Consider the following 15,663-nt stretch of genomic DNA (forward strand, 5'->3'; position numbering starts at 1 on the left):
TCATACTGCCCTTGCTCCAGGAAGGAATTACCGACTTACTGTGCTGTATATAACAACTTGCATCACTAGAAATCATTTCGTGACAAAGTAAATGTAACCCTAATGAAGTTTGAAGGATGGAATATAAAAAATGAGACGAGCAGCACGAGCCTGGGAGGAATGAGAGTGCCGTGGTTTCCTACCAGCTCCGATGTGGTGGTTTCCGAGCTGCTCAGATGTGGTGGAGGTAGAAGGGAAACAGAAGCAGCGCTGGCTGGCTCTGCTGGAACCAATGGAACAGCCTGTCAAACACAGGAAAGAGAACAGGCGTATGTGGATTCAGACTGGTTAGATTCATTCCAACACTGACAAGAAGAAGACTTCATAAGTCTAAATTTAGGCCTACTTACTGTCAGGCACATAGCCATTACGTTTGTGTGCAGAGTGTAGTGTGTGTGTGTGTGTGTATGTGCGTGTGTGTGTGTTTGCGCATACAGTAATGAAGACCTATTCTCGAATGCAACTACACACAGCCAGTGTAGACTACACCAGGGTTGCACCAAAAATGATTGCAACTGGCAGGGACTGGACAGTGAAAATGATCAGCCATGCAAAAGGACTGGTATCTTACAACCACCGCAGAAGCCTGCAGTCTGTGTTTAGGACAGTGGTCTGGCTGGAGCCAAAATCAGATTGACCAGAACTTCTGATGGGCATAATTATATTATCAGCTGCTATTTTAGGCTAAAACGTCACTGAGGATCGGTAAATCAGGCTTAAGGATCCTGAACCAGTAAAAGCTTAAGTGTTGGACTTTAGTTTGGAATGAGTCATTGTCGAGGAAAAAGAGGAGATGGAGGAGAGGGGGATAAGCTGGAAGAAGGGGTGTAGGAGAAGAGGGGAGAGGAGATGGGGTCGAGGGAAAGAGAAGGAGGAGAGGGGTGGAGGAGATGAGGAGAGAGGGGGGAAGAGAGGGGAGAAGGAACATTAGGAAACGAAGAAACAATGGCTGGGGTTGTGGCATTTGTTTTTCAGTATGTTTTTTCTTCTTCTGTTTTTTATTCCACCAAACATAGTCAACATGTCATTAGTTTTTGTTTTTTTGTTGTGGCCCAAAACCCTAAGCCTTTGGAACAGAAATGAAATGCTGCGCCATGATTCGAAGGCAATTGGCATTTGCTTCCTCCAGTCTAATCTCTCCAGTTGATCTGAGGGTTTCCTGCTCTCTGGGAAAGAGGCACAGTCAACCTCCATCGCTAGCGCTGTTCAGAAGTGAGGGGAGGCATGTGGTACAGGCCCTACAGTACTTCTCAGATCAAGGTTATAATATAGGAGGCATAGTAGAGCAGTCATGACCAATTTAGATACACTTGGCTGGACAGTTATTTTGTTCGAATCAGCCATGGTTGTCATGGTTGGCCTAACAGGTGTTTACGGTATTCAGGGTCCCTCTCTGAGAGTAGCTCTGAGCTCTTTGGATAGAGTGGTCCTAGAGTAGACCTGAGAGATGATATCATCCTTGATCCCTGATCTGGAGAGAGTATCAAGGGAAGCCACCTCTGAACCAGAGCTCTGGTGTAACAGGAGCTAAGAGGTAACCCAAACCCCAGGGCAGGCTTTGACTCGGACCGTGTCACCTTCAGAGTCAGACACACACACACACACACTCATTCACACTCACACAAACACACACACAGATGTGTTAACCATTCCCAGTTTTAACGCCACATCTGATGTGATGCAGCCAACAGGTTGGGGTCAGGACTGGAGCCAAGACCTGTTATAAACTCTACATCTGCCCTTCCAAACAGGCTCATTTACTCTGTCAGACTGAACACCAGCTAGGTGGTCCAGTAAAGGAAACATATCATTCCTATATTATACATTAAACAATCAGGATTAAACATTACAACAGTCAGGGAATGAGAGATTGGGGGGGAGAAAAAGAGAATAATAAAGAGAGAAAGAGGGTGGGTTTGTGAAGGAGTGTAAGAAAGAAAGAGAGAGGGAGACTAATGAAGTACCAATGATTCTATAGTACTAATAGTAATTCTAATGCAAACCAGAAAATCTCTCTCCTAGAGTACCCTTTCATCAGAGGAGTGGGTTGCCAGGTTTGTGGTGCATGACCCCTTGAGGTTTCCAACTCCCTGCTGTGGGAGGGCCATTTGTGAGAAACGGAGGAACGCGTCTGTCTTTGCCAAGATATTCTTGGTACACACCACCCACTTTCTCTCCCCTCCCCCTCTGCCCCTCTCCCCCTCTGCCATCCCCTCTTTCCACATTCCCCTCTCCCTTCCTCTTCCCCGCTTCCCTTCTCTCCCAATTTGAGCTCCCTTCCTCTCCGGCCTCTCCCAATACTCTATTTACAAAGACACAATATTGGTTAGTTTAGCATCAGTTGCTCTCAAAAAGACACGTATCCAATGTTTTTTTTGCTTGTCTGTCTGTCTGTCTGTCTGTCTCCAACTGTAATCATTGACTAAATCCAGCCATCCAGTCAGTCGCGTCAGGCTGCCAGCTGAGCTCGCTAGCCAAGCAGTCTGACGTCAGGACGGATACTTGGAGAGGAGAGGGTGAAATACAGTGTCAGGAACATAAAAACACGGTGATATACCGTACTCCATACGGTCTTCAGTGAAGTCGTTTTTATTTTGAGCGTGACCATCGCAAGGATGTTGTATATCAATCCATGGGATAGGCTCCTCTGCACAGCTGACAGCAGAAATGAAACAGAACAGAATTGCAACCATCATTCAATGCTCAGCCTTAAAATGTGACAAAAGTCTGATTGGTGCACTCTCTCTGTCTGAGGGCTGGCTGGTCAAGGCCAGGGTAAAGGGTTGAAGCCAGGGCAGTTATGAGGTCACCATAGCAGAGCAGATTTCTAACAGCTAATACCACCTGACACATTTGGCTGTCACCAACACATACCTGGCAGTGTTCACATTGTTCACACACTGACTCCTGGCAGGCTGGCACACTGCTACTGTACACACATGCGTGTGTGAGAGATCACAGGCAGAGTGAAAGAGAGAGAGAGTACTGCTCAACCCGAACGGTCATGCCAATAAAGCATACTGAACTGAGTAAAATAGAGTGAGAGAGAGGGACAGTGAGAGAGAAGGAGAGAGGGAGAGAGGGACAGAGGGACAGAGAGAGACATAGACAGAGAGACGTAGACAGACAGAGAGAGATACATAGACAGACAGATAGAGAGAGACAGAGGGACGTAGACACACATGAACTCACACACACACACACACACAAGCTGAAAAGACCTGTCGTGTGCCATTGTGGAACCCCACTAAGTATTCAACTGGCCAGTTTAAGCATTCCACTGCTCTACAAGGGTTACCCTTGTCTTACTAATGCCAGCCAGCCATCCAGCCAGTCATCCACTCATCCAGGCAGCCAATCATCCACTCATGTAGTCATTCAGCCAGCAACCCGCCTGCCATCCTATCATCCAACAAGCCATCTAGCCAGTCATCCACTCATGCAGTCATCCAGCCGGCCATCCATCCAGTCACCCAGTCATCCAGCCAGTAATCCAACCAATCAGGCACAGCTTGTTGTATCACATTCAAGCCCAGACACACACTGACTATGAAAACATCTGTTTGTGAAACCATGATGAATAATTTTGAACAATTAAAAGCCCATTGATTTGTTCTGCCAGTTCTCGTAACAAGGTTGGATAGACTTTGTCACAGTTCAGATTCTAAAAATAGTCTTGTAGGAAATGTGAAGGAAAGTTTTCCTCCCCGGTCAGAACTATTTACAAGTCTATGACTTCATATCACATTACTAAACAGAACACAGAATTAGCCAACATAACTATAATGGGAAGAAGATGTTTATGCATGAGAATAACAAGTATAAACAAAAAACAAGATGTGTTGAAAGGGCTAACCACAGAGATGAATGTCAATAAATGACTACTGGTTGTAATAACATCTGAAAACAAACATTGCACTCATTTCCTGATTGTTTTAGAATGCACTACCTGGCACATAAACACACACGCATGTATGCCTAGACACACACACACACACACACACAAACAACCCCAGCTGTTATCTCTTCATTCTGGTAACACGTTAATCTCCTCCGTCCAGTTAATAAAATAACCATCATTTTAGACTCTAGATTTCCTTGGACATGCAGAAGAGCTTCCTAAAGGGTTTAACTGGATAGATATGAGGGAGGAGGAGGGGGAGGCTGCATATGGAACAAGTTAGCTCCCAATCCAAAATAAATGACTATGGCAATGGAGATTGCCCTGTCTAAATGCAGAGGCAAATCAGATCCAGTGCACTGGTGAGAATCTCACACAGAAAGACAGAACAAAGCAAACCCCAGCATGCATCTGGCCCTGGTTCTGGCTGCTCTAACAGGTCCACAGTAGCACAATAAATCCCGTGGACCAGGTGCATGGACATGAAAATAAGTGGATAAGCCACATTCCATACAGAGGGCCAAGTAGAAATGAACTGAATGGACTAAACGGTAAAGCCCTTGAAGGCCGAGTCTGGATTGAGGTACAGTTCTGTGTGTGGGTAGGCTCAGGCAGGGCTCGAAATGAACGGCCTCCCGTCGTTGATGAAAAAGATGTCTGAGACAGTTCAACACAGACTTTGAGATGACCACGGGACGATAAACCATAACAATATAAAATGCATACACTTTGGTTCAATGCATTTACACACAAAGCAGGTGAAACTTATCATCACAAACTATTTTCCACACTTTCTGTAGAAAATATTTTTAGAACCTTTCAAAACTTTTTTTCTAAAACGCTGTATCAAAATCATTTTTTCAACCTTTCGAAACTTTGTTTGACATTGAAAACATTCTAAACATTTTTCAATGTTTAGAATCCCCCCCCCCGATACCACACTAACTACTGTCACAGCAGCATCTGCTTATTCATTAGTATTCCATTAATAGACATGATAAATGACTCAACTATGCTACATCATTTTAGAAGGCACCTCAACAAAAGAAGCCTGACCAGCTCATGAATCTGTATCTCGATCACCCAGAGTAGCACTGTACCAGTTCCACCAGGCCCACACTGGGGGCTGACACCGTGTCCTATGCCACTCCCAGGCCATGCCAACACTGAGGCCTTCATCATGGCAGAACCACAGGCCACCACCAGACATCCGTCACCACCAGGAGGGTGACACTAGTGAAGCCCTCCCTCTGCCACAAACTCCAGAGAAAGCCACCGTCAGGACTGGGAACTGTGTGTGTGTGACAAGTGGCCCATTGTACAGAGCCTGGCTGGCTCAGTACTGTGTGTCTGTATATGGACAGCTTACGTACATGTGAAACCATGAAGATCAAAAAGTACATAATTTGCCTTTGATTTGAGCAACTCTGGGCCTTTCATAGAGCAACATCTAATCAACCCTGAGATGGCCTTCTTCATGCCGTTCCCATGATAGAAAATCAGCTGGTTTTGCTTTGATATTCAGGGTTTCATGGAAAAGTCTTGTCCCGGGAGCTATTTGTAGGCTATTGGTATGGGAAAGACATAATGCTTCCTCTCCCAGGTCAGGTCCTCTGAATCCTTCTCAGGTTTAGTCAACAGACGTTCTGGGCATTGCCATTGTCTCCTCTCAGATTCCTCTCAGATAAACGATCTGCAATCTTAAATACAGTTCAGTACTATAATTCAATCAATGTGAAAGACATTAAAGGCGCCCATGCCCTGTAATACATGTGGCTCTGCAAGGTGCATCTGTCTAACCTTGAATAAATCCGAAATGACAGAAGAGCACCCTGTAATTATGACCGATCAGAAGGTGCTGCTGGGGCCATGATGGGAAAGAGGTGGTGACATTAGTCATGCTGCCAGCCGCACCCCTCTGCAGTAGCGAGGCCCTTTCTCAACAGCTCGACCTGAGCACCGCCCCCATGTGTATGGATGTGTGCAGGACCATATTTACCATGAGGGGAACATCCATCCTGTACTGCAGCAGTGAAGCGCTATCAGAGTCAGAGCCGAGCCCTCAAGCTCAGTCTGACAGACCACCCTAGACCTCTCACTCTCCCCCTCTCTGCCCTTACTCCCCCATTCTCTCTTTACTCCCCTTTCGTCACCCGTCCACCCTTCTGTTTCCCCTGTCTCACCCCCCCCCCCCACCACCTCCCTTGGGACAGCTGCTCCTGGCTGTGCAGAAGCTCTGAATCTAAGTCTGCAGTGTGGTCAGCCCTGCACATGGTTCATCATTCTACACCACAGGGTCTAAAAGAAGAACAATACTCATGGAAACGCCTGAAAAAGCCTCTGGATTCTCATAGTGTGTGGAGAAACCACCAGCCTCCTTACTGACCTGTCTGTCAAGACTGCCTTGCTCACGGAAAGAGATGGAAAGCCTACCTCATACTTCTGACACACTCTTAACTGGGATCAGTCAGAGCCACTCAACCAAGTGTCCCAGACAGACAATGGGGGCTATTCAGACACTTTCCTGGTGCCCTATTTAGCTGATGTGCTTAAGCCTACATAGCTCTGTGTGAGCTGAGCAGATCGAGGCTGGGCCACACTGCCAGCCTGCATGGGGTCAGTCTGATTTACATGTTAAGTGGGGCCTGTCTAATCATGTGAATACATGTGTCAAACAAACAGGGAGGAGAGAAAAACAAGCCCCTGTTGCTGGTTAACCTTCCTTTTCCTGAGACAGGACACATGGAGGGGAGGACAGGGGAGGGGAGGAGAGGGGAGGACAGGGGAGGACAGGGGAGGAGAGGGGAGGAGAGGGGAGGAGAGGGGAGGACAGGGGAGGACAGGGGAGGACAGGGGAGGACAGGGGAGGACAGGGGAGGAGAGGGGAGGAGAGGGGAGGACAGGGGAGAAGAGGGGAGGAGAGGGGAGGAGAGGGGAGGAGAGGGGAGGACAGGGGAGAAGAGGGGAGGAGAGGGGAGGAGAGGGGTCCGTTTGTTTCAAAACGCCATGCAACTTCAATTTCACACATAATTTGGAAAGAATACTTATGAGGTTGCAACTAAAGGCTTACATTAAAACTTTCAAATCACCTGCTTGAAATGTAATGATGTGGAATGAATCCTCTCTTTTTAAAAGAAAAGAACTTCTCTTTTGGTCAATGCTATCTGAAAGTAGCTCTGAGCTCATTAGCAGGGTTTACTAAAGATAATATCAACCTCTTGGAGCTCAACAGTCAACAGTTACAGTAGCATTGATGTTACAGACAAAAACACAAACAGCTGAACTGAGAGGTCCAGGAAAATTATTTCGTAAAATGTACTTACTTCAATGTTGATATATCCAGTCAAATTAAACTAGGAGATTCGCTTCCAGGAAAATTGGCTGGTGGATTGAGTTCATGGCCTTACAGCCGGATCTACATACAGATTTAGTATCCAATGGCATTGCAAGGCAATACAATAAGACCCAATGTCTATGAAAATGTGGTCTTTAAAAATCGTTTTTTTTGTCAAATGTGTTTTTGGAGAGCTAAAGGTGACGTTGTAATATTACAACAAAGGGTCTTACAGGGTTAAAGGGGCATAATCTAATCTTAATCGACTAACAAACCAATCAACACAATTACAGGCTTTTTTATTGGCCAAGTTAGTTTAGGAGAGATTCCAGGGTTGCCATAGTGTGCATGTGTATTGTCTCCTATCAAAATGATTCCCTCTACCATGGGTAATTGCCTGTTCTCTTACATAATCCTTGTCATTCTCCATCTATCCAGAGGACACTTCCTGTGTGTGAGGTCACAATTTACTGGCGTACAGGAAGTGCTAGCTCAGGAATAGCCTCCTGAATGGATCTGCTGACACTGACCGCCTGCAGCCTGCTACTGAATATCTTAGATAAACACGGCCTCTCTCTCTCTGGCTCTCTCTCTCTCTGTCTCTCTCTCTCTTTACCCCCCTCTACATAAACACACAAGCACAAACACAAACATCCCATCCCATCATACAATAGAACAGGAAAAGGGAGGTTAAGGCTCAATATCTCAGGTTGAATGTTAAAGTCGGATGAGTCGCTGTGTCTCCCCTGAGAAAGACACTCGCACCGTAAACACTACTGTCTGCTTGAGGGGTCATCCCAGGACGGTCTTATAGAACGTAAAGAACGTCTAACGAGGTTCCTCAAAGCAGCCTGTTCTGCTTAGGAGGTCACCCTGAAAGTTGCTAGCAGAGGCATCCGTTTACTCCAGATGGTGAGTAAACATTGATGCACCGGGACAAAGTGAGGGCAGGTGTGATCTGAGACTCTGTTCTGCTCAGGCCATGGTGATGGGAAGAGACGAGGAGCAGATTGGGTTCTGGTTGATCTATGAGCAGCGGAGAGCATTTTCCGGTTCTAGAAAAACATCCGAACTCATGCGTCCACAGGGCCTTGCAATATGATATGAACACTGACATACTGTACACAACAGCACAGATATACCTTTATCATTTGCTACAGTCTAGATTGTTTTCCACTTCACACTATTTAAAAGATAGAAGCTGGAAATTAGTATTACAATTTCCCTCCAGACAGCAGAAAGATAGATGACTGATATAGTTGACCTGCGTTTTCTTCCTCAAATCATCAGAGATTGTGTGTGTGTGTGTGTGTGTGTGTGTGCATACTGCATTTGTGTGGAGGAGGCCCCAGACAGCACACAGTTGTGAGGGCTATGTTTACTGACTGTTTAGCAGCTAGAGTGTGGTAGCTCTCCCAGAAGCCTGGGCTTTCTTCTGGATTACAAAGGTGCTTTTGATTACAGACCTGGCACGAAGGGAAGCGGGAAAGTGATGACTTGGATTTGCCAGCGAGCTTCCCCTGGTGTGCCATTACTTATCCTCTCTCTCTCTTTCTCTCTCTCTCTCTTTTTTTCTCCCTCTCTCCCTCTCACTCTCTCTCTCCCTCGATTAAGACAATTACACCAACTTAAATAACAACAACAACATAAAATTGCTAGAGCTAAGAAAAGTTCGCCTTGTTCTTCTCTGTTCAGCAAGCATCCAAACACCTCTGTCACTGGGACATAACACAGCATGGAGGCTTGGAGATCCATTTCTTATTGTACCCTGTCACACAACATGATGTCACTGACACCCTATATATATTACATTTTACAGTGTCCATGAACGCTTAGCAACCACACTCAGAGCCTCTATATTCCCATGATCTGATACTGGTTTATAATGGCTGTGAAACTCTCACTGGATGATCAGTAAAATCAGAGAGCCACAGCACCAAAGTCATCCAGCACTAGCAAATCAATGCTGTACTTTCCTGACTAGAAAGCCAATGAAACTGAAATGACCATGCTCTGAGTTTTTAACGAGAGAGAGCTCGATCATTAGTATTTTAAAGTCAACTTTAAAATCACTGTCCTGTACCCTCAGTTCAGAGCAGCCTCTCTCCTGTACCCTCAGTCCAGAGCAGCCTCTCTCCTGTGCCCTCAGCCCAGAGCAGCCTCTCTCCTGTACCCTCAGCCTAGAGCAGCCTCCAGAGCAGCCTCTCTCCTGTTCCCTCAGCCCAGAGCAGCCTCTCTCCTGTGCCCTCAGCCCAGAGCAGCCTCTCTCCTGTACCCTCAGCCCAGAGCAGCCTCCAGAGCAGCCTCTCTCCTGTAGCCTCGGCCCAGAGCAGCCTCCAGAGCAGCCTCTCTCCTGTAGCCTCGGCCCAGAGCAGCCTCCAGAGCAGCCTCCAGAGCACAGTGAATCCTCGTTTCAAAATACACTGAACTGAAAACAGCAACATGCGGTTGAATAGCAGAGTCAAAATATAGGCACAGAATGTTCTGGTGGCATGTATAGCTGGAGGCCAAATTGGAGCCACTGCATGTCATACATGCACACGGACAACGGCACAGGAAAACATCCAGTCTGGTTCACTGTCTGTCTGCAGGCCTAGGATGAGCTGTCTGGAGGACAGGGGGGCTGAGCTGGGTTGGCATGTCCGGGGTTACAGGTGGGAGCCTGTAGTTCTCACACACAGAGGAGAATCAGACTCAGAGCTTAAATAGTTTAAACAGGAAGAGGAACAGGACTCCTCCAATAGGATATTGAGTCAGAGTGGAACTGGACTCCATGGACAGAGCAGTTGCAGTTAGGCAGGTCTCAGACTGGCCTAGACCCACCTAGTTCCTCTCAGCTTAACAGTGATTGGCCAAGAGCTGTGGACTGACTGGCACAAGAACCCAGAGCCAGGGAGGTCGGAGAGAGGAACAAAATGTTGATATAGCAGCACAGCCAGGCTATTGTAGAGCCGGGGGCACGAGACAGGCCCAGAGCAGTCCAGCCCCGGTCCCAGAGAATAGGAACCTTCATGAAGGGAAGCATGGGAGTGAGGGAGAGAGAGACAGAGAGATACAGAGAGAGAGAGGGAGAGAGAGAGAGACAGAGAGAGACAGAGAGAGTGATGTAAAGTGAAGTAAACATGCCATATAATGTTCTGTTGTTTGTCTTAAACGGCTGTAGAGAATTATTCAGCGAATCGGAGACTAAATTATATGAGCACAGCATATGATGGTTAATTCCTGAGGATGGCAGAGAAAAGCTGCTTTGATGGTAGTTATACAGGCTTCATTAGGCAGACCCAGCCCAACGAGTTGGAGATGAACACAATGAGAAGCAGCTGAGGGTGGAGGGTTCCCTCTCTCTCTCTCTCTCTCTCTCTCTCTCTCTCTCTCTCTCTCTCTCTCTCTCTCTCTCTCTCTCTCTCTCTCTCTCTCCCTCCCTCTCTCTCTCTCTCTCTCTCTCCCTCTCTCTCTCTCTCCCCATTCTCTCTCTCTCACCCTGGGATGTAAAAAATCAGGGTATAATCTTATAGACTGTATCTTAGCCATTCAGTGCAGATGACGGTATGTCTTTGGACGGGTCAGAAGTCACTGCTGGTGAAGTATGACAAAGTGTGGGAGATGTATGGGGATCGCGTGCAACTTAAACCCCATCCATCCTTTGAGGAGCGGCTATCCCCCAGCACCTTGTCCCCCGACTGAGAATACACAGCAAAGGGGCATATTTCTCCTCCATGGCAGGTCAACCACGGGGCTGTGAGGTCGAAGGCTGTCCCAGCCCGGAGAGCAGGAAGAGCCCCAGGAATGTGGGGTCGGAGGTCAAATAGATGCAGAGTGGTGCTCCTAAACGTGTCTTCTCTCACCCAGTCCCACTGTCACCTTGCTGCCAGGGTTTGAGACAAGATCCAGGGGCTCAGCAGACACTCCTGAAAGGGGACTGGGATGGCCGACCCCCTCCCCCCTCCCCCGATTGACTGTTGTAAAGGGCTGGAGGAGCTGAAGAACACTTGCTTCCATGTTTTACCCCTGTGTGACTCTACTGTTCCGCCTGGGACAAACAGGGGTCAAGTTTTGTGCACCATGTGATTTCAATGAGCCTGGCATTGTTTGTCAGAGTCACAGTCAAAGACATGAATACAAGCAGCTGATTTTCCTTATGGGGGGAAATAAAGTTGAGTTATTTTCAAATATCAAGTTAAGATCATAGCCAACTGTTGACTTAGTGTCTACCGCAGCTATGCTTACACTGGACAGACAGCTGAAGTCCAGTTTGGGATATCTTGAGTGGTCAGCCACCCAAGGGCCTACAATTGAACCACTGAAAAATACTTAAATGACTAAATAGAGCAAGGCACAGAACATCTGGAGAATCCATTACCGATACACCCCAGGCCTCCCATTCTCCCCCACTCAGACTCGCAGAGCTCTCAAGCAGGCAGTTTAGTGCTGTGTGGAACCACATATCAGAGCCGGAAAAGGAGACTCTGAAAATGTGGATCGGAAATTGGATCAAAACCAGGATTACACTGGATTGACAACAGCAAGGTCCCAATGCTTACGACCTGATTAAACCATTTTAAACAACCGTCCATCATCCCAGCCCCCCCCCCCCCCCCCCCTCAATCTCTTAGTCTGTGGACAGAGATGTGACACTATACTATGATCAGAGTACACTACAAGGAAGCCCACCAACTCTGCCTCTGTTCTAGCAGATCCACTCAGCCTGAGACCAAACCATCTCAATAGGACTCCAGCTATGAGGCCTTGTCACCAGTCATGACCCAGACAGTTGTTGGACATGGCATGCGTCATCAATGATAGCCCTCACTCAGCTGTTACTGCTCAAAGTGCTGTGAATTGATGTTTTGATTCCTCCCATTCCTAAGGCCTGTCCATGTGGACCATAACTCGTGCATGTGCATTCCTCCTGGACAACATGTTTCCAGCACTTCCAGCTGGCATTGTTTTCTGCTCATCCACCACCCCACAGACAGGACACTGCGCTATAATTAGAGATGTCTCTCATTATTAAAGATGAACGATATCCTCCTGAAACCAAGCCTTAATATCCGGCTTGTTTAACAGGTCAGTGAACTTTTTTTACTCTGCCACATAGGGTTGTTAAATGGACAATTTGATCTGAATGAATTGGTGTAAGTTTTGTTTAAGTGTAATGCATTTATGTACTTGATATCATAGACGTTTACTTACCATGATCTTAATTACTCCAAGGTTTTGACAGTCAAAAATATATAAATACTATCCTGTATACACATTATGTATGCTGCCTATATTGCGACACCGTAACTGCAACACTGTCATTTCTTCAGATCCAGGCACTGAGTCCAAATCTCATCACTTCAATAAACGGTCGCATTTACTTTCAGTAAACTGTCACAAAACGGTAATTTATTGGCACAAAAATGTATACATTTTGAAAATATAATTAAAATACAGTCTTACCTGACAACGTAGTCCTAATGAGTTACTTTAGTTAGTAAGTAGCAAGCTTGTTTGCGGAGCAAAACAAGTCCAGAACATAAACACAGATTTTGAACTTCCATATGCTACAACAAACTTTGGCCAAAGTTTCTGGTTAGAGTCGCGTCTACGCCAATACACGTCAATTTACTAATGTGTTCCAGTTTTCCACGTCCGTAAGGATTTTAAACCATTAGAAAAATACATAAATCGTGACTGTCGGTACTTTTTCAGCCCGTTACGGTACTTGCTATATGATGGTGGCTGAATTTCTAGTGGCTGAAGTTTCCCTTTGAGTACGACACTGCCGGTTGGAAAAAGAGACGCAGCGTAGTGACTCCTACAGGCGTAACAGCAGCACAGTTGTTCTATTTTTGGTACCCACTATCCTCGACCGATACGTTCCGTGTAACAACCACGTACAGCAGGATTCACAAAATAGGATTCAGGAGTGGTGTCCTGTTCTGGTTTAATTAGTTTGTCGTAAAATGGGGATTTTGACAGCGCACTCCTTAACCTCTGTTACTTCGGGATTTAAAAAAGTATTTTAACTGAAGAGCCTTTTCTTTTGGAAATAAATTGCAAAAGTTATTTTATTGGGGGAGTTGTCGTGATAGTGTCACAAGAGAATACCTGATACCTAAGCCCCTGTGTTATGCTAATTCGTTTAATTAAATGTCCAAATACAGGATCCTGTTAAAAGCTCAAGCATGCTGAAACAGAAAAGTCATGGTTCATTGTTAGATATGCAAGGCGAATGAAACCCATTACACCTTATCTGTTAGTGTTTTAAATGACCATCAGTGAAGTATTGTAATCCATATTACCCATTATATTATGTGATAATAAGGAATAAAATGATGAATATTACAAATATTCATCATTTTAACCAATTTGAGCTTTTCCACTTTCATGTGAGTCACTGAGAAACGGAAAGGTAGGGAACCGGCTTCAAAGCTAAAGCTGTGGTTCATGCCCAAACCCTTCCTTCCTTCCTCCCCCCACCCCCCTCTCTCTCTTTCTCTCTCTCTCATTCAAACTGTATCTGCAGTGCAGGGTTGTTAAAAGCTAGCACTCCTTTCATCCCAGGGGTACAGTGTATCAGAGTGTGGCTCTGTGGTCTGAGGCTGTCCTGCTGCCACGCTCCGCAGCCCAGCCCAATGTGGAGGACAACCCCCTTGGCTTCTCAACAAAACAATCAACACTCATCCCACCGCGTCCACCCTCTGGACAATCAGTTATTTCCCGCTGTGTCATTTCCCCTCACATGAGCTCCAAGCCCATCTAGTTCTGTCCTACTAGTTCTGATGACACCATGATCATTATCATCAAGAGATGGCTCACCCTCCCTGTGTCACATCAGACCAATGTGCCTTCATATTAACGTTGTAGTTTGTCACTGATTTACCCACATCCGACCGCCAGCTTTAACACATAATCCTCTCTTGTTAGTTTTCCTTCAGAATGAGCATGTTAAAGTGTGCTGACACACAGGGAAACGTTCAACCAATCAGATCAACTGATCTAGGAGTCATTGGGCCCTCCTGGGTTGTAATAACAGATTCATCACCAAGCCCATACAGAAACACATTTAAAACACATAACTATTAAATGACATGTGGTGGATAGAATCTAAACCCCCTTTCGAGGATCCCTTTCCTTTAAACATTGTGTAATGACACTACACTTAAAACCTCTTCACTCTACCCCTGGCAGCAATCTGTAACTTCAGAAGCTAAGTGCTTTCAGTCCGACACTTAGAATGAGCAGGGACACAGATCTGTAGATACCAGTGCTGAAGGCTACAAACATGAGATGCATGACAGCTTGACAAAATGCAGCTGTAATGATAAGTCTTAGTGCTCACTGTTGTGAAGAGATTGGGATTTATGGTTTGCACCAAATGCTAATAAATGTTATGTATTATAGAAGCCAACATATGTTTGCATGCTTGGCTGGTCTTCAGGCAAATAGACTAGAGAGGATGGAGAGGATACAGTCATTTGGAGCAGTGGACTGGAGTGATCTGCAGCATCATGCGGCACACCAGGCCATCGTTGGGGCTCGGGCCCACTCCACAGATAAGTGCTGGCTCTACTAGTCTCTAGCTGTCTCCATCTCTTCTTTTTCCATCTCATCTCATCCCACAGCTGGTGATCTGATGGCCTCTGTGTCTGACACGTACATACCCAGCCAGGGCATGGCATTGTGGCATCTCTCTCTCTGTCTGGCTCTCAGCTACCAGCTAAACTAAAGTAATACCATTCATTATGTGGTCATGTTGTGGGCACATTCCAATCCACATTCCGCATTTTAATTTACAATCCACGTTCTACAAATGTAAACCATATATGACACATATATTTAGAATTTTATCCATATACCTTTATGAAACATACACTATATAGGATGTCAAAAGTCACTTTTGGACAGTTCTCTGCACAGTACATGTTCATGTTTCTATGTATTCTATATTCTGTTGGAGAAATCTCATAATTTTGCAGTGGTGACAGTCATTGTCTTACTGCATACAGTAACTTCTTGGTAAACATAGAATCTTCGCCAGCAGCAACACATAAACTCTCCATCTAAGTGTCTGATCTAATCTCTTCTGGTCACGTGTCCATTCATCCACACAGACAAGTAGTTTGGCCAGGCATTCTTTTAATCCACACAGACAAATCGTTGGGTCAGGTATCCTTCCACCCAGACAGACAAGTGGAATACTTCCACTTCAACAACACTTTCCTTGTAGTTCCCTTCCACTCATATCAAGGTCTCACCTTTAGATTGGTATTCTACTCAGAGCAGTGATCTGAGATAAGTCTGAGACAGCTCAGTGAGATTGTGTGCTGCCTGTGAGGTCAGTAATGTTCAATCAGTTGGAGCAGCAGGGGCTGGAACAGAGACACATTGCTGTTATTAG

The 15,663-nt window shown here is 45.9% G+C and overlaps 1 protein-coding gene across 2 annotated transcripts in view; it reads right to left on the reverse strand.

Annotated features, from left to right (window-relative positions):
- Positions 1-13,034, reverse strand: part of tspan9a (tetraspanin 9a) — a 131,246-nt gene extending 118,212 nt beyond the window's left edge. For both annotated transcript variants that reach the window (XM_047033398.1, XM_047033397.1), the window contains exons 1-2: positions 12,720-13,034; positions 183-281 (exon numbers count right to left, since the gene is read on the reverse strand). The gene's annotated coding sequence lies outside the window, so the exon portion shown is untranslated. The remainder of the gene's footprint in view (positions 1-182; positions 282-12,719) is intronic.
- Between the last annotated feature and the right edge of the window lie 2,629 nt (positions 13,035-15,663).

This window comes from Hypomesus transpacificus, chromosome 14, assembly GCF_021917145.1.
Source record: "Hypomesus transpacificus isolate Combined female chromosome 14, fHypTra1, whole genome shotgun sequence".
Lineage (NCBI taxonomy): Eukaryota > Metazoa > Chordata > Actinopteri > Osmeriformes > Osmeridae > Hypomesus > Hypomesus transpacificus.